Here is a 20,182-nt window from a genome sequence, read left to right on the forward strand (position 1 = left end):
CGCCGCCTGTTCAATCCTGGATGGATCAGCTGAATTTACTCAACAGTAAGCCCATCATTGTCGACTGCGCTAAATCCCTAGGTGTCATACTTGACAAAAGACTCAACCTAATCTTACACATCAACTCCATTGCCAAGAACGCACGTTATCAGCTGCGCCTTCTGTGGGGGATTCGTCGGTTCTTCCCGGAGTAAGACCTAAAAACCTTGGTCCAATCGCTAGTTCTCTCTAGACTGGATTATTGTAATTCTCTTCTGTCTGGCCTCCCCAAATCTCACCTCTCCCCCCTTAAATCCGTCCTCCATTCAGCAGCTCGCTTCATTTCAGGATCCAAACGAAGTGACCACATCACTCCTATCCTGTATTCTCTCCGATGGCTTCTCATCGAGGCTAGAGCTATTTACAAAACGGCTTGCATCACCCACAAAGCCTTGCACTCTTCCTCCCCTCGCTATCTGGTGAATAAACTGAAATTGTCCTACTATTTTTGTACGTTCTATTTTGTAACATTTCTCTCATGTAACGTAACTGGTTCTATTGTACAGTGCTCTGACACCTTCGGGTAAAGTCCGCGCTTTAGAAAAATGCATATATAAATAAATAAATAAGTGTATATTTATTAATGACAAAGGTGTTAATGGGTGGGACAAGGGATTAGTTCAGGCAAATAAAGCCAACACTCACTAAGTTATAACTTTAAAGCTATTCACAAACGCTTGCAGTACCTTTTATGACGCCTCTCTATTCTATATTAATGAGCCTAGGAGGTGAATAAAAGTGTTCGACCATCAACTACTATTTTTCACATGGAGGATGGAAAAAAGGGAAAAAAACGAATTATGAAATGCACAGTAGCCAATCAAAAAGGAAAGGACACAGTCAAACACAAGAGGATTTCAAATACTCAAGTAAAGGAAGGATAATGTAATTGAGCACGGTAAATACTGTATATTCAGACATGGCAGTAAGCAGTCTAAAATAACCAAACAAGACACTGCTTTCGCTGAACTATGAGCAAGTGTGACTATGTCCCTTCCTGGGGCAGGGCGTGGAGTCAGCCGTCACTCACCCGCCCCTGACCACCACACACGTGATGCCCAGGATGGTGGCTGCAGCAGCCCTGCTCTAGACAGTGGTGTTGGAGGTGATTAGCAACACTTCTGAGCCGACCTCGATGATCTACAAACAGGAAGTGATATTGCTGGAGCGAGGTTTTCCCTAAGAAATGTATACCTCCTCCATTTCATCATTTTGAATTAATATGAATAATTGATTAACATTAATAGTATTAATTGTTTGCTGTGGGTTTAATTCATCAACATTACTAATTAGAAAATACACATGGGAATCGCATTTGCATGGCTTGATTGATACGTAAACTAATTTCGTACGCATACTAATATCAGATATTTAGAAACTGCATGTTTAATGTTGCTTTTGTGATGTGATTTGTGAATCGTGCTTTAAATTGTGAATATAAATTGCAATGCGTGTTGCTTTTGCCAGATAAATACACACACATAGAGGGGTTAGTGAGGGAATAACATTTTAATAGTCATTTCCATGTATTAATTACGTTTTATGTTTCTTTGCTTAAGTTGACCTTTCTGGAGTGGCCACAAAATGGCTGCCATCCCTATTCTGATGCCCCGACATGACACAGAAGTCACTGAGTGAAGTGCGCCTGCGCTAAAAGATGAGCAACAATAACCTCGTCCTGACCCCAGGCAGACTGTACCTGTGAAGGACATCCTGGGAGGAGCGCCAAGCATCAAACAAAGGACTTTTTTGAACTATGAACTGTTATAATTGATGACACTAAGGACACAACCCCGCATGGGAATCAACATGTCCTGAATGGACTAGAAACTGTTGCTAATCTACTTACAAATTGAGAAGCTGCATCTAATGCAACATTTAATGTATGAGAAGCAGGAAGGATGATCCTGGTTAACCAATTACATTTGTTCTGAAATATGTATTGACACATTTTGCTGATAAAATTTACTATAAAAGTTGACTAGAGAGGGTAGGAGCGTACTTCTTTGCACCCCATCATTTTACCAGATAGCCTGACGTTATGCTGAGGGAGAGGACGGTGACACTGCTGGACAGCTGCTGCCAGAGACTCTGATGGACTGATCAGATGCCCAATTAACTTACGAACTATTTCTTTGATTTATGGGCATAGAGACAAAAGATCTGAATTTGACATAGAGGACGCCATTTAGCCAGATTAGGTAAATATGCAAACTGAAATATTGAATGCTATATGATTTCCTTATTGTCGTGAGGGACCCTGTGTCTTCTCCTCGGGATGACGCTGATGCTATAGAGGGGTCCCCCTCCCATCCGTCCCCTGCCCGGATTCGTATAAAGACCCTCGGGAGCAGGAGACAGGTGGGCGAGGGAAGGAAAGGACGGAGGCAGCTGGGAGGGATACCTGAAACGAGACAAGGAGAGAGAGGTTAGAGGCGACGTTAGTCTTTCCCTCTCTGTGATGAGAGCATTCTCCGTATGCACCCTGCTGTACCGGTCTCTTTCGTTGTCCCTTGATGGGTTGATCAGAGGTCGGTATTCATATGGTGAGTCGGGTCCAGTTAACTGCACTGGCCCAAGGCCTCACGTTTAGAAGCGGGGTTCTGCGACGGTCTCCGGGTTTGGTTCTAGGATTCAATGGTTCTGTGACAGGATTAGCTCAAGGCTCTTGAGCTTCGCAGGAGCCACCTGTTGCGCTACTACTTCCAGCCCAGGTATCCTTGGGGCCGAGGAGCGCGGTGCAAGATGGTTCCGCTAGGAAGTATGGGTGTTTGGTGAAACTCTTACACCGTCGAGGGCGCTGCTACTTCCAGCCCAGGTATCCGTGGGGCCGAGGAGCGCTGTGCATGATGGTTCCGCTAGGAAGTATGGGTGTTTGGTGTATCACCTACACCGTCAAGGGCGCTACTACTCTTAAGCCCAGGTATCCGTGGGGCTGAGGAGCGCCGTGACCGTAGGTTCCGTAGAGACGACTAAGGGAACACACCAAGCGGAAATAACGGGAGGTACTTGGGAACCTTCCCGCGGAGCCTCCCAATGTTTAGAGGACCCGGTAGGAATTCTGCTTGCGGTTCACGCGGCGACTCTTCCGATACTCGGAGGAAGAGCGGAGGAGTGCACAGTCAAGCTGGAGAGATAGCGCGAGGACTTCTTGCACGCAGCTGAGAAGAACGGGCACCCTGGAGGCGTTGTCTCGGACAATCCAGGGGCGTTACGGGGTCGTGGGCAGGAGGGGGAGTCTCTCACCTCTTTCTCGGTAGATCGTAGCGTTGGCAGACAGAAGGCTTCAGGATACGAGAGTTTCTGGAGCGAACCGCAGACTGACGGCGTCCTTCGCTTTGGCAGGAGCGGACGATGCTGGATAACGGGCCGTTGATAGGGATCAGGTCGAGCGGGAATCATTGGCACCGCCACCTTGCGTCGAGTCGGCTTTATGGGCGGCCGTGCTTGCGGTCAGGCGGAGCGCATGGCTGCTGTGACTCTTGGGGGTTGTAGTTCCGCGGTGATTCCTACCTCCGGCGTGAGCATGACACTTATGCTTTAATTAGATAAACATATTATTGCATTTAAAGAACTGTGTTGGGTTATTATTTGAAGTATTTCAATGTATATTGTTTAGAAGAATTAAGGGTTGCTATTCCCAGCAACTGGCTGATCCATGGCCAATAGTATGGGAGGAACTGTTAGGTAATCATGTATTGAGATCCTGGTGAGGTAGGGAGGTATAGGTAAACTTGTCGATACTCATCAGGTGATTGGTGCACTCTTCCTCCCATCTCCAGCGCATGGAATAAAGAATGGAACTCCCCTCTCTCTCTCTCTCTCTCTCTCTCTCTCGAGGACCATTGATACTGAAAGTAGAATGAATGATTGGTGTTATGGCCCCACTAGTGAATGAGTGAATGAAATGTGGTCCGGTCTGTAGCGAGGGGATTTGTGGTATTCAGCGCTGGAGCAGTTTTCTTGGTAGCAGAATGATGGTTAGCTATTGTTTTGGGTTTAGCGACGATTGCTTGTAAATAGCTTATTGATTATTGATTGGTTTTGGTTTATGTACTAACACTCTATGTTGAGTCACGTCGAATTATATGTTGTTTGCATGGCTTCTGGGATGTAGGAAGTCGGAAGTTTACCAGTTCCGTAGTAGAGCAGAGGCAGATGCTGCTCTCGGGAAAGACGGGATTGTTGTAGCCCTGTAGGTACACAGGGGAAACGTGTAACAAGTGAAGTTGCACGGCGCATTGTCTGGGTTCGATTCGGTGACATCGTCGTGTGTTGCCAATAGAGACATTTTCTGTGTGAGAGAAGTATGTATGATAGTGAAGGTTACCTGTGAAATTTTGGTCTTTAAGTACCAGGAAACCAATTGGCATACCGATAACGCTTATCACTGAAAAGGTAGCAGGTGTTCTCTGAGCTTGTTAGAAGGACAAAGTAGAGGGAAGCGCCGCTTTGTTAACGAGTGTCATAATTCTGTAGTAGGACAGACTGTTCGCTGTTCTCGGGAAAGACAGGATTCTGTGTGTATGTATTACATTTTCTTGTATGAACGAGTGTGAATGAAAAGGCATTCGAGTTGATTGCGAAACTCTAGGTTATTTCTAAAATACCAGAGAAACAATTAGCTAATGCTTGCTAGAAGGGTGAAGTAGAGGGATGTGCTACTTTATCAACGGAAGTAACGATTCCGTTAGAAAGGGCAGATGTAAGCGCAGTTCTCGGGACAGACGTAATTCTGTGAGAAAGGTCCTTTGCTGTTCTTTGGTTAGCGAAGCAGACAATGGAGATGTTTTAGTGTTGTTACTAATCGAATCGTAAAAAGTTACAGTAAAGAGTTCACGGAGCGGTCTTGTAAAGGAGGGGTAGACGAGAGCAGAGCAGAGCGAGCTGCCACAGCGGCTGCTGACGTCAGAACAACCGCGCTGGGATTGGACAGTATATTGGAGGCGTAAAACGCTCCGGATTGGTGCGTTAGTGTAAAGCCGCGCTAGGAGTGGTAGAAAACAGAGTGACGTAAACGCTCTCTGATTGGCGCGTTAGTGTGAGTCACGCTGAGACTGGAGGATTGTGATAGTGACGTAGACATTCCTGATTGGTGCGTTACTAAGAGTCGCGCTGTGAGTAGACAGAATAGCGGTACTATTGTAAAAGGACTAAACAGGATACGGAAAATGAGAAAATGTTTTACCAACCACCAGAAAAGAAGAAATCGTGTTTTGGGAAAATTAAAAGGTGGTTCAAGAAAGATAAAGTAGTTGAGACTAGGGAAGGACAGTTACTTCCTCCTCCGAAAACCCCCGCATCTGCAATGATTGCGATATATGGGTACCATACTTGTATTTGGTTAGACAATTGGGTAAAATACACCAAGGACGATGGAATCCTGGCGTTTCCAGAACATGGTTCCTTTAATTTGGCTGTTTTGAGAAACCTCCGAGACAGAATGATGAACTTAGAACCAAGACCTAGACCGACGCAGTTTGAGGCATTGACGGAATGGGAAGACGAAATGCATGAACGAGAGAAACAGAGAAGTGGTAGAGGTTACAGATATATGTTCGGTAGATCATACGGACATGAGACTCATGACGACAGGATGAAAAGGTGGCGGAATGCAAGTATGACTGATGGTATGTATCCTGTGAGAATGATAGGAGAGAATGAAGGGAGAAAATGCACTGAGAAAAGGCGCAATACGGATTCGAGTGGGTATGAAGTGAATGAATCAGAAGATGATGTTCTTGATGAAGCGTTTTACAAAAACCCACCACCGTATCGACCAGAACCAGAGGCACTGACACCAAGTGCCCCAATGAGAGAAACGTTACGAATAATTAAAACAGAGACCATGTCACCAGAACTAGGGAAAAGTAACTCTGTAAGAGAAGTAGAAAAACAGACAGGGAGTAGGGCAAATGATGAGAATTCAGTAGAATTGGCCAAAACTACCTTAGAATTTACCGAGAAAATAAGAGAATTGACCAAGAATCTAGAAGCTGTAACAGTTACAGTAACGATAGGTCCAGTAATGCCCATATTTGAGAAGCAGAAAGATACTGAACATTGTTTGACAGTGCCGTATAGAAGCCAAAATACCATTGAGAATAATGAACGGAGTCAAATTGACAATCCGTGGGGACCGACAATGAATATGTTTGAACCAAATGTTTCAACTAATCCATTTGTAAATCAGATTTACGCTGAAAATAGCAGAATGACAATGGAAACATTATTAGAACCGCAAAAGGCCCCAGAACAAAATAATGTAAATAATTCAGTGGGACCTTCCGTAGATGAGCTAAATGAATGGATCAGAGAGTTACAGAAAAAGGATCAAGAATCCCAGTCAATAGATGTGGCAAATTTACAAATGGTATTGGAAGAATTAATAGTAGGAACCATCCCTACTGAAAAATTGAAAAATTACCAGGATGAGGAATTGTTGTTTCTTTGCAAGAGTGCAACCTGGAGAGCGAAAACCCTGCATGAAAGATTAGAGGAAATTGCGAATGAAATGGGAATAGATTTTGAAAGAGTAAAAGCACTGCAACAATCCTATTGAGTTGATTTCACTGAGAAGGATATAGAGAACATGAATACCGCAGGTAGGATAGGTCAAATTAAGGACATAATTGGTTTGTTGAGAAAATGGGGAGATGTTGATAGATGGAGAAGCAAGTGGTGCAGAAGACGTGATAATATCACAGAAAAGACATTTTCAGCATTTCCTGTTAGAGAGAAAGAAAAGGTGACGACAGAATACCCCATGAGAGAGATTCCAGGGGGAGGGTATGTCCATGTTCCATGGACAAGGCAGGACATTTTGTCTTTCACAAATGATTTCCCTCGACTACACGAAAAGCCCGTCAAGTGGTACCGGCAGGTAGACAGATTTGTAAAATTGGCAAAGGTATTATGGATAGATTTGAATAGTCTATTCGATATAATAGTACCAGCAGATTTGTGGACAGAGTGCAAGCTAATGATAAATTGGCCCACTCAAGAGTATCCTAGGGACCCTAAGACAGGAGCTCCCGACCCAGAGGTAATGAAGAAATATGAACAGGTTACGGCATTTCTGAAAAATAAGGTACCCCCTAAAGAAACCGATTGGGTAAAAATTGACAGGACCCAACAGGAAAGCAAGGAGTCAGTACATGCATATTATGAGAGACTAATTCAGGCTTTTAAACAGTTCAGTGGAGATGAGAACCTGAGTGATAAAGACTTGAGCCATTTCGTATACAGGTTTGTATATGGTTTACGCCCAGAAATTGGTGATATGATAAAGCAGCATACAGTTGATTGGCAAAATAAGAAAATAAATGAAGTTTTGAGACATGCAAAATACTTCAGTGATGAGATTGAGGCAAAACAACGAAAGCTGAAAGAAAAGGCAATGTGGGCACAAGTAAAGGTAGCCAAACGACAGGAAGCTCAATTGGTAGAACAAGCGAACAATCCAGGAGTAAGACTCCGATTTGGTACAGGGAAAGGGAAAGGTAATATAGAAGAAGCCAAAAAGAAATTCCCATGTCACAATTGCGGTAAGTTAGGGCATTGGAAATCCGAGTGTAAGAAACCTCCAAATACTAATATTGAAAATCGATCGTTGAATCCACAGGTGCGGAAAGAGGTGGGTGGTCAACTGCAGCAACAGCAGCAGGTGGTTACTTCCCAGAACCAGGTGCCAAAATCACCTTTACCACAGAACAGAAACTCACAGAAGTATAGTAAAGAATCGGGATTCTACAATGAAGAACAGGTAAATAAACCATCACGCGCTCGCACAGTTTCGCAGTATTGGCTGCAACATGATGAGAGTGATTTGGAAATGGATTATTGACGGTGCCGAAGGGAGGAAGAAGAGTGCGTACTTGGCGCAACTCTAGAAGTAGACTAGACAGGTCCATTTGTAGATGGGAAGATTAATGAGGATAACATTATTTTCCTAGTGGACACTGGCGCTACTCGATCTACTGTTAGATCAGCAGATGTTAAGAACCTTCCTCTTTCGGATGAAACAATCCAAGTAGTTGGTGTATCTAACCAACAGTTGAAAACGTTCCTTACAGAACCAGTGAAAGTTAGTATAGGGAAATTTTCTGACATGCACCGATTTGTGGTGTGTGACACCAGTCCTGTGAATTTGCTAGGTAGGGACCTGCTGTGCAAGATGAACTGCACTATATTTTGTACTCCCGATGGAATAGCTTTTGAAACACCAGATGAGGATGTATTGTACAAAATGACCATAGCTAACAGAGAATGTGAAACTATTGGAACATATGCAGTATTTAATCCAGATGAACTGCCCAGAGAATTGAAACTGTGTGAAAGCAGAGGTTTGGGATTTTACTGGAGAAGATGTAGGGCTAATGAGAAATGTAGACCAAGTGAAAATTACTGTCAAAGATGGAGTTAGTTATCCAAACATTCCTCAGTACAGATTGACGCCTGAAATAATTGAAGGAGTAACTCCAATAATTGAGAAAATGATCAAGCAAGGAATTCTGAGGGAAATATTGAGCAGTCCATGTAATTCACCCATAATGGGCCTGAAAAAGCCAAATGGGAAATTCAGAATAGAACAAGACCTGAGAAAGGTAAACAAAATCGTTGTACCATGCTGTCCCATTGTGCCAAATCCATCAGTGATTTTGTATCAGATTCCCCATGATGCACAATGGTATACAGTAATTGATTTGTGCCATGCGTTCTTTTCCATTCCATTGCATCACGATAGTCAGCAAATTTTTGCATTTCGGTTTGGAGACCGTATTTTGGAATGGTGCCGAATCCCACAGGGGTATACAGAAAGCCCCTCAATATTTAATCAATTGTTGAAAAGGTCATTGGAAAGTCTTCAAATGCCCGAGAATTCAGTATTAGTGCAGTATATCGACGACCTCCTTGTGGCGTTGAAAACTCGTGAAGCTTGTGAAGTAGACACTATAGCCTTACTAAACCACCTGGCAGATGGAGGATTGAAAGTGTCCCCAGCCAAACTGCAGTATTGTAAAAAGGAAGTACAGTATTTGGGACATAACATTGAAAAGGACTGAGGAAAATAACAATAGACAGAATCAGAATCATAAAAGGAATGAGAGCCCCCATGACTCAAAGAGAAGTGAGAATGTTTCTGGGAATGGTAGGGTACTGCCGCCAGTGGATCAGCAACTTTTCGCTGATCGCAAAACCTCTGGTTCGGCTAACAAGGAGTGATGTAAAAGATCCCCTTGAATTGAACAAGGAAGAATTGGCAGCATTCAAATGATTGAAAGATGGGTTGTGTGAAGCCCCAGCATTGGGAATGCCTGATTATGAAAAAGAATTTGAGTTATATTGCAGTGAAAGAAATGGATGCGCACTTTCTGTGTTAATCCAGAAGCATGGAAGATTGAGGAGACCAATTGCATATTACTCATCAATGCTTGACCCAGTAGCTGTAGGCTTACCTGGATGTCTGAAAGCAGTGGCTGCAACATGTTGAAGTTTGGAGCAGAGTGAAGGAATCGTGATGGGATATCCTTTGAAAGTGTTTGTACCTCATGATTCTTTTAACAAGGAGTCGTACTCAGTATATGACACATAGTCGGCTGACTAAGTATGAGAAAGTCATATTAGGTGCAACGAATGTGAGCCTTGCAAGATGTGGGAATGTGAATCCAGCAACATTGTTACCAGATGGTGAGAATGTGGAAGTGAGAGATGAAGCAGATCATGATTGTTTGGATGTGCTTGAGTATTGTACGAAACCACGACCAGACATAAAAGATGTACCTTTGGCCTAAAATGAGTATGTAATGTTTGTTGATGGGTCATGTTTGAGAACAGAAGAAGGAGTGTTGAGTGCAGCATATGCAGTGTGTACGGTTTCCACAGTAATGGAAGCATCCTATTTGAAAGGAGTGAAATCTGCCCAAGTAGCAGAGTTAGTGGCTCTGACTCGAGCATGCAAAATTGGGAAAGGTGTGAGAGTGACTGTGATAACTGACAGCCAGTATGGCTTCGGAGTTGTCCACGATTTTGGTCAGTTGTGGCTGCAAAGAGGTTTCCTGACCTCAAGTGGAACTCCTATAAAGAATGCTGAAGTGGTTGGAAAATTGATTGAGGCGATACAGCTGCCTAAACAATTGGCTGTGGTGAAATGTGCTGCCCATAACCAAGGGGAAGATTATGTTACTGTTGGCAATCGTTATGCCAATGACATGGCACAGTACTGTGCTAGAAATCATTATTCAGTCAATCGGGCAAAGGAAAAATAAATGACTTCCCATTCCTTAATGTTTACTAACGTTGTAGGGACATGGGAAGAAGTGAGACAATTGCAGGAGGAAGCAGGAGATGAGGAAACAAGGCAGTGGGTATTGTATTGTATTGTATAGATTCTTATAAAGCGCGAAAAGTCTGCCACCCAACGGGTATCCTGGCGCTATAAGACACATCGGAGTGCGACAACACAGAACGATTAGCCAGTAGGCAAGGTTGGAGCCATGTTATTCCAGACGGAAGAGCCAGGTCTTTAGATCTTTCCTGAAGCCCAGCAGCGTTTTGGCCTGACGCAGCTCTAGGGGCATCTGATTCCACAGACGAGCAGCCGCCGTGCTGAAAGCCCTACCTCCCATCCTAACGCGCTTTACTCTGGTAACAACTGCTAGGCTCTGGTTAGAGGAGCGAAGAAGTCTTTCTGGCTGGTACCAAGAGAATCTTTCTTGCAGAGGCAACGGGCCGGATTTATGTAAGGCCTTGTAGGCCATAACCAGCGATTTGAATTCAATCCTCCTCTTAACCGGAAGCCAGTGGAGGTCCCTTAGTGCCAGCGTGACAGATGATTCACGCTGCCTTCTGAGGGCCAGTTTTGCTGCCATCGACTGAACACGTTGCAGTCCCTGTACAATAGAGAGGGGAGCACCCAAGTACAGTGAATTACAATAGTCCAGTCTGCTCAGAATCACACTCTGGACCACCAAAGACCTTGTCTCATCAGGGAGCAGCGGGAGGATTTGGCGGAGAGCTCTCAGCAGCGCGATACAGGAGCCAATAGTTTTATTGGCCTGGGATTGCAGCTGGAGATCTCCGTCCATCATGACCCCCAGGTTACGGACTGATTTTACTGCGGTAATGGGAGGATCCTCTGGCCATAGTCGAAACTTGGCCAGGGGGAGTTTGGAAATTTTTGCTGCGCCGCAGTATAAAAGCTCAGTTTTCCCGGCATTTAGTTGGAGTGAGTTGGACTTCAGCCATTCAGAAACCTTCCTCATACACGCCTGGAACGAGTTTAGAGGAACTGCATGCTCTCCTTCCAGGGAGAACGTCAGCTGTATATCGTCCGCATAGTTGACTGCCTCGATCCCATAAGATTTTATTAATGGGATCAGAGGCCCCAAGTAGGCATTGAAGAGAATTGGGCTGATGGCTGAGCCCTGAGGTACTCCATGGCAAACCGGGAACCAAGGGGAGATGAATGGCGTCAGAGTCACTACCTGCTGACGGTTAGTTAGATAGGACTTCAGCCACTCCAAGGCCCGGCCGGTAATCCCCAAACCTTCCAATCTTGCCAGTAACACCGAGTGGCTAACCGTATCGAAAGCGGCCGACATGTCCAGCAGCACCAAGACTGAGGAGCTGCCGCTGTCGGCTCGCATTCGAAGTTTGTCCAAAACCGTTGCCAACGCGGTCTCCGTCCCATGCCCAGGTCTAAAGCCAAATTGATCCCTATCCAGGAGCTGATGTTCTTCCAGGAAATTGGACAGGGATTTACTGACCAGTTTCTCCAAGATTTTGACTGGGAAAGGTAAAAGGGATATGGGCCGGAAGTTGGCTGGCAGTGATGGATCCAAGGAAGGTTTCTTTAGTAGTGGGGTAACTATCGCCTGCTTCCAGTCGTTTGGTACAATCCCCTCATTCAAGGATTGGCAGCAGATGTGCCACAAACCCGAAAGTAGGTTGTAACTAGGTTCCTTCCAGATCTTATGGGGAAGGGGATCAAGAGGTGACCCAGAAGAAATCTCCCGTACAATGTTATTGAAGGATTCCTCCGTGGGGAGTTGGAAATAGCTCAGGGAGGGATCCTTCCTGGTGATTTCCAACATGGGGGAGATCTCAGGACCATCTTGATCAAACCCACCTACGATGTTGTTAACTTTGTCAATGAAAAACGTGGCAATTTCATTGCACAAATTTTGCGAAGGTTGGACAGTACTGGCCAGGCACCCCGGATTACTAAGATCTCTGACGATGTTGAATAGAGCCCTCGTACCGTTTGATGCCTGCAGGATGGATTTGGCGAAAAAACGGGACTTGGCTTCCCTGATGGCCATCTTATATTGAAGTTGTACTATTTTTAAGGCTTTTTTATCTGTGTCCAAGTACCGTCGGCGCCAGCTTCTTTCTGCCCGACGACGCGCTAGTCGTAGAGTCTTAAGCTCCTCGCCAAACCATGGGGCTGATGGGGTGTTGCGAATTTTAGGCTTTTTTTTAGGTATGAGTTCCTCCAGTGCTAGGAGAATGGTGTTGCTGTAGGTTTTATAGTTTTCTCCTGGCGTCTTTTCAGGATCAAAACGATTCCATTTGGAAAGGAGTTGGGCATTGTCCTTCTCCAAGAGCTTGGTCCAATCCCTTCCCCACCTAAAATTAGCAACTTTATTTACTACTGGTTTTCTTCCACATAGAGACAGCCTAAATTGTATTAGAGAGTGGTCCGTCCAGTTTAGAGGAGAGATGCTAAGTACCTCTGTCTCTGAAGGATTTGCAAACACCAGGTCAAGCATGTGGCCTCCCTCATGCGTAGGTTGTTGGACAAGTTGAAAAAGGCCACAGTTCTCGCAGGTGTTATTGAGGGTTTCCAAATAGCTCCCAAGACTTCCCGTTTCCCACAGATTGAAGTCCCCCAGGATCAGTAGTCTAGAATGTGTGGCTGCCAGGGCAACAATCGTGTCCAAAAAAGCCTGATGATTAGTATCCAAGCCTGGGGGTCTGTAACAGACCAATCCTGTCAGCATTCTCCCCTGGCCTCCTGTAGGGTGAAGCCCATAATTTCATAGCCCGCTATGTCATTGATTGATAGCATGGCGCATTCCCACTTCTGATTAAAAATAAGTCCTACCCCGCCTCCTCTCCCCGTTGCACGAGGTTTATGAAGGATCTTATAGCCCACAGGGCATGCCATTCCCTGTTCCACAGTGGAGTTTGATTTTAGCCAGGTTTCAGTTATAGCCAGCAAATCTAAATTAAGGTCTTCCAGCAGGTTACAGATATCTTGCTGATGCTTCACAAGAGATCTGCTATTGATTAAACCAGGCAAGCAGGATGCGCACCAAGGGAAAAGGATCATGTGTGGGTCTATCGAGATGGAAGACCAGTCATGCCTGATAGCATGTTGTCTACCATGGCACGGATGTATCATGGCCAGGGACACATAGGGAGAGATGCCATGATCAGGTCATTTAAGCAGACCTGGTACAACCCAAAATTCAGAATCATATCCGAAAGTCTATGTCAGAGATGCTTAATTTGTCAGCAGTACAATCCTGGGAGAAAGACAGTGGTGAGTCTGGGAACTATAGGCCGAGAAGGAGGGCCTTTTACCAGAATGCAAATAGATTTCATTGAGATGCCAACATGTAACAGGTTGAGGTACGTCCTGGTCATAGTCTGCCTATTCTCCAGGTGGGTAGAAGCATACCCGACAAGGAGAAATTATGGATTGACAGTAGCAAAGCTGCTTTTGAGGGAATTCATCCCCGGGTTCGGGTTCCCAGTGACCCTTGAATCAGACAGAGGAGGGCATTTCTATAATGAGATTGTGAAATTGGTCAGTGAAGCATTAAATGTACAACAGAAACTGCACTGTGCCTACCGACCAGAGGCTTCTGGTGTGGTTGAGCAAATGAATGGAACAATCAAGAACAGAATTGGAAAAATGTGTTTAGCCACAGGAATGAAATGGCCTGATGTCTTGCCTCTAGTTTTGATGACCATACGTGCAACCCCAGATAGAACTACAGGGCTATGTCCTCATGAAATAATCATGGGACGCACGATGAGGCATGCTTACATACCAGTCAACAAGCTGATGACAATTTCTGATGACATGGTGTTGGAGTACTGTAAAGGCCTGGCTGACGCAGTTCATTCTGTGTTTCATCAGGTTGGAGCGGATGCCACCACCCTTGAAAAGAAGCAAGCCCATGATTTAAGCCCAGGAGATTGGGTGAGGATAAAGGTACACAGAAGAAGAAACTGTTTGGTTCCCAGGTGGGGAAAACCAAGACAAGTCATTCTGACCACGACGACAGCTGTGAAGTGTGCTGGACTGAAAAACTGGATCCATGCCAGCCATACCTTGAGAATACCAAATCCGGTGGATTGCAAGGAGAAAGAGTACTATGATGAATCAGAGTCAAGTACTGAATCAGATCATGAGGAACCAAAAACACGTGAAGATCCTGAAAGGGGGGAAAACAAACCAAAGCAGATTCTGGTCCCCAGAAGTGTCTCTCTGAGAAGAAGATTGCAGATCTCTGAAAGCTCAGATTCGGAAGACGAGCAGAGAAAGAAAGGTCCCAGTAAAGAACCTAAAAAGAAGGAAGGAAAAGACAAAGAAGAAACAGTAAAAGAAAGTCAAAAAGAACAAATCCCTGGTGAAAATTCAAGAGAAATTCCACATGAACTAATAGATTTGAATGAAGAAGGGACAGTTACAGAGAGAGAGGGACAGATTGCGGAAGACCCCCGAGGAGGTGTAGGGAACTGCAACTTCCAGCTAGGTGAAGGGACAAGTAGTCAGCAGGAAGATTGCATGCCGGAGATCCGAGGAGGGAAAGAAGTAGGGAAACCAGAACAAGTGGTGGATAAAGAAACTGGTGAAAAGGAAAAGCAAGTTTGGACAGAATCAGAAGAGAGTGGGAACGAAATACCTGAAGGTTGAGTTCTAAGAAAGAGAGCTTGGAGAGAAGAAAAGAATGAAAAGAATGTCAAAGAAAGTAAATTGAGAAAAACAGTAAAACCAGAAGTTTGGCCGAACAAAAAAAAAAGACTAAGATATCGACTGTCTCGAGTGAAATCACCCAGAGCTGAACAGGTGAATGAAGTCACAAGTCAGGAAAAATCAAAGGAAAAAGAAACAGTTCTAACAAAAGAATCTGGAAGAACAAGAAAACCTAACCAGAAGTATAAGTCACCGGAATGGACGTATGTGGCCCTGCCTGAAGAATCCCAAGAGGCAGATAGTCAAGGAAATCCAGAGGAGGCTTTACTGAAAGTGGTTAAAGAAGAAGAAGAATCAGAAATCCTGAGAGTTCTCTTGTCCGACATTGGAGAAGAAGAAGCGGAGATTCAGGAAATTCTGTATCCTGATTGGGTGAAAGAGGCAAAGGACGATGAGATGCCAAACTGATTAATCAAAGAAGCTGTTGATGTGGAAAACGATAATAAAAGAAAAGAAGTAGAAACTAATAGAACCAAGTAGAAGCTTAGAAGCTTTGGGGTAGAAACTGGTCACAAAGTAGAAGAGGCTAAGTCAAAAGACACGGTCTATTTAGAAAAATGGCTAACACAGATGGTAGTAAAAGTAGATGTACATTCATGAAGAGATGGTGTAAAACATGTTGCTGTTGTACAGGATTAATAATGCTTCTATGGAGCATCCTAGCTCTTGTAATATAATTTAAGGTCACCATAGATACAATAGAAGGAAATGGTCAGAACAAAACTAACATAGGTAAAATTTCAAAGGTAATACCGACTGTAGAAGCAAACATTCATTTGCATAAAGATAGGTCTAACAATGATTTCTCTAATAATGTATTTTCAAAATTATTGTATGAATATGTAAAGACTATGGATGTAAGGGACTGCTACGTCTGCATGCAGTTACCTGCTTCTGTGGCAGAGGGAGTGACTTATCATCACCTTCCAGCTACTTATGGAATAACATGTAGTGTAATAGCTAGTTTGTTTTATGAGATTGGGAAATTAGAGTATTATTTTTCAGATGTAGATAACATTTTTGCATTAGTGCCTGCTAATAATAAGCTAAATAAGGTGAGACCTGCAAAGGTTTTAGGTGAATTTTTCCTAGAGACAAGTAAACTAACATTAGAAGCTGTGTTTAAATATAATTTGACATGCAGTTTGCAGAAAGAAGAAAATACATTTTTGAATATGGTTGAGGAAAGAAGGCATAATATGCACAAAAGGGCAACAGAAGGAAAGGTTGAGAAAACAGCTTGGGACATAGAAATGGAGAAACACCTGACAAAAGGAGAGTCAACACCAACGATAGCTTTAGATAGGCCTCAGAAAGGGAAACTTTGTATAAGAAGGAATCAAACTGCATATGATAACCTGTTTGTAGGTAATAGTGAGTGCCAGGATACATACCGAATCATGGGTGGATGGGGATTCAAAGGTGGAAGAGATCCAGTATTTCCTGGAATATATTTTATCTGTGGGAACAGGGCATATTATCGTTTGCCAGACCATTGGTATGGCACATGTTATGTAGGCCTGGTATTTCCAAAAATCTTTCACATGGACAGAGAAGAGGGTGTAAATAGTTTAAATAGTCATTTAGTGCGTAGAAAGAGAGAATCTTGGGCAGAAATTGTGGGTGACATCTTTTGTGCATTGATACCGGCAGTGGGAATAACTCTGAATTCAAAAAAAAAAATTCGAAGATTATCTACAGTAGTGGATCGCTTGTCAACAAGCACTGCTCATGTATTCTTATTGGTTAATACTAAAATGGTTGCCATGCGTGCTATGGTGATGCAAAATCGACTTGCCCTTGACATTCTTTTGGCAACAGAGGGTGGAGTCTGTGGAATGCTGAAAGTTCAACATTGTTGCACTTACATTCCAGACGAAAGTAAAGATCTAAAAGTTTACATTAAAAATATTACTGAATTGCACGATGAACTTGTACCACTGGAGGTTGAAGATGTATGGACAAGAATGGGAAAGAAAATAGCTGCTATTAAAAATTTCTTAGCTAAAATAGGTAGTACTGTTATAGGTAAAATTCTGTTTCCATTAACATGTGTGATAGTTGCAGTATTAGTGATAAGATTAGGGTGTATGTGTTGCAAGAAAAAGAAAACAAATAATAAAATAAAAAGAGATAAACTTAAGAGAAAAGGAAAAGAGCCAGAAAATGATTTTGAAGAGATAGCCTTAGATGAGTGGAAAGACAAAATGTATAAGAAAGTAAAAAGAGATGATTATGAAGAAACTGAAGTTTGAGCTATGAGTAAGAAGTCATTTCAAATCTTCGTAAAAGGGTACTGAATTTGGGTGTTTTGTGGTGATAAATCACCAAAGGGGGGATTGCTGGAGCGAGGTTTTTCCTAAGAAACGTATACCTCCTCCATTTCATCATTTTGAATTAATATGAATAATTGATTAACATTAATAGTATTAATTGTTTGCTGTGGGTTTAATTAATCAACATTACTAATTAGACAATACACATGGGAATCGCATTTGCATGGCTTGATTGATACGTAAACTAATTTTGTACGCATACTAATATCAGATATTTAGAAACTGCATGTTTAATGTTGCTTTTGTGATGTGATTTGTGCATCGTGCTTTAAATTGTGAGTATAAATTGCAATGCGTGTTGCTTTTGCCAGATAAATACACACACATAGAGGGGTTAGTGAGGGAATAACATTTTAATAGTCATTTCCATGTATTAATTACGTTTTATGTTTCTTTGCTTAAGTTGACCTTTCTGGAGTGGCCACAAAATGGCTGCCATCCCTATTCTGATGCCCCGACATGACACAGAAGTCACTGAGTGAAGTGCGCCTGCGCTAAAAGATGAGCAACAATAACCTCGTCCTGACCCCAGGCAGACTGTACCTGTGAAGGACATCCTGGGAGGAGCGCCAAGCATCAAACAAAGGACTTTTTTGAACTATGAACTGTTATAATTGATGACACTAAGGACACAACCCCGCATGGGAATCAACATGCCCTGAATGGACTAGAAACTGTTGCTAATCTACTTACAAATTGAGAAGCTGCATCTAATGCAACATTTAATGTATGAGAAGCAGGAAGGATGATCCTGGTTAACCAATTACATTTGTTCTGAAATATGTATTGACACATTTTGCTGATAAAATTTACTATAAAAGTAGACTAGAGAGGGTAGGAGCGTACTTCTTTGCACCCCATCATTTTACCAGATAGCCTGACGTTATGCTGAGGGAGAGGACGGTGACACTGCTGGACAGCTGCTGCCAGAGACTCTGATGGACTGATCAGATGCCCAATTAACTTACGAACTATTTCTTTGATTTATGGGCATAGAGACAAAAGATCTGAATTTGACATAGAGGACGCCATTTAGCCAGATTAGGTAAATATGCAAACTGAAATATTGAATGCTATATGATTTCCTTATGCTTTAATTAGATAAACATATTATTGCATTTAAAGAACTGTGTTGGGTTATTATTTGAAGTATTTCAATGTATATTGTTTAGAAGAATTAAGGGTTGCTATTCCCAGCAACTGGCTGATCCATGGCCAATAGTATGGGAGGAACTGTTAGGTTATCATGTATTGTGATCCTGGTGAGGTAGGGAGGTATAGGTAAACTTGTCGATACTCATCAGGTGATTGGTGCACTCTTCCTCCCATCTCCAGCGCATGGAATAAAGAAAGGAACTCCCCTCTCTCTCTCTCTCTCTTGAGGACCATTGATACTGAAAGTAGAATGAATGATTGGTGTTATGGGCCCCACCAGTGAATGAGTGAATGAAATGTGGTCCGGTCTGTAGCGAGGGGATTTGTGGTATTCAGCGCTGGAGCAATATCGCTGCGTGAAAACGTCAGGAGGGGTGAGGGACGGGAGCACCAAGCACAAGGGGAAATTGGAGGGGCTGGAATGTATGTTTCATGTTTCAGAACTTTTTTTATATTATGCGCAACATCAGAACAGCATTGCAAGGAAACACGCTGGAATGTATGTTTCACGTTTTGGACCTTACTTTTATATTATGTTTGACAGCAGAACAGCATTGCAAAGAAACAAACCTTATGAATGCGGCCCAGACAGAAAGCAGTCATTGAGCATAATATAAATATAAAAACGATCAGAAAAATTCGATGGGTGAGAGGTGGTGGTGGTGGTGGGGTGGACAGATGATAGCCAAAGCTGAACAGCACTGAAGAGCGAGCGGGAAAGAAATAATAAACAAGCAGTAGGGGGGAGGAGGAAGAGGCAGTTGCAGCCCGAGGAGAGAACACGAGGGTGGGCACAAGCAAGCTCCTGAGCCTAAACAAGCAACAATAAAAATAGAGTGCTAAGAAAGTAATAAATAACATGAAGAGTAAGAGCACATGTAACAGGGGTATGCCCTCATGGGAGGTTACAAACCTAGAAAAAGAGTGACTACTGAGCATTTAACCCAAAGAAAAGCAGACAGTTAGCAAGGTCAGTAAAAAGAGCCAATTAGAAAGAGAGCGGTGCTTAAACCCTATATTCTGGATACAGCAAGTCTGGAAGAGACAGCGCATGCGCTGCCTATGGCGAGACCTAAAAAATGATAAGCAATGGCATACATGCCAATAGACCACCGATTTTTCAAACCAAAAATAGCTTTATTTTAGCTGTCTCCCGCCTGAAATTGCATTTTCTACAATAAAAGTCAATGGGGAATTTTCATTCTCCCGATTTTTATTTTCAATCTCCCACGTCCCTGTCCTAAACTGTTGGCATGTATGCAATGGGCTGACCTAAAGCCCATTTTAAATACCGCTATTGTGGATAACAGCTAAAAAGTAGGCGAGACCTAAAAATGCTTCAGGTCAAGCGACAACTCTGTAACACATGACCATGGGCATGGGGCTACATTGGCAGCTGTGTCATTATATTGTTTTATCTTCCTGCGGGAGAATCTGAATTGGGACAACGACAGACTATTTCACCGCCATCTTGAAGATGTAATTGACGTGAATTCAGCGCAAGGAAAGTCAGAGCCAGGTCTGCCTGAACGTCGTATTTCTCAACGAAGAAGCTCCGATTGAGATGAAGTTGGGGACGAAAAGAGATACCAATCAAAACTGATGTTGATTTTTGACATTCAACTATTAACAGCCTTACTCACGATTAATAAATCCCATT

At 43.3% G+C, this 20,182-nt stretch overlaps 1 long non-coding RNA gene across 1 annotated transcript in view; it reads right to left on the minus strand.

Annotated features, from left to right (window-relative positions):
* Positions 1-20,182, minus strand: part of LOC146854984 (uncharacterized) — a 101,555-nt gene that overhangs the window by 81,169 nt on the left and 204 nt on the right. The window lies entirely within an intron of this gene.

The sequence above is a fragment of the Triturus cristatus genome, chromosome 4_1 (assembly GCF_964204655.1).
Source record: "Triturus cristatus chromosome 4_1, aTriCri1.1, whole genome shotgun sequence".
Taxonomy (NCBI): Eukaryota; Metazoa; Chordata; class Amphibia; order Caudata; family Salamandridae; genus Triturus; species Triturus cristatus.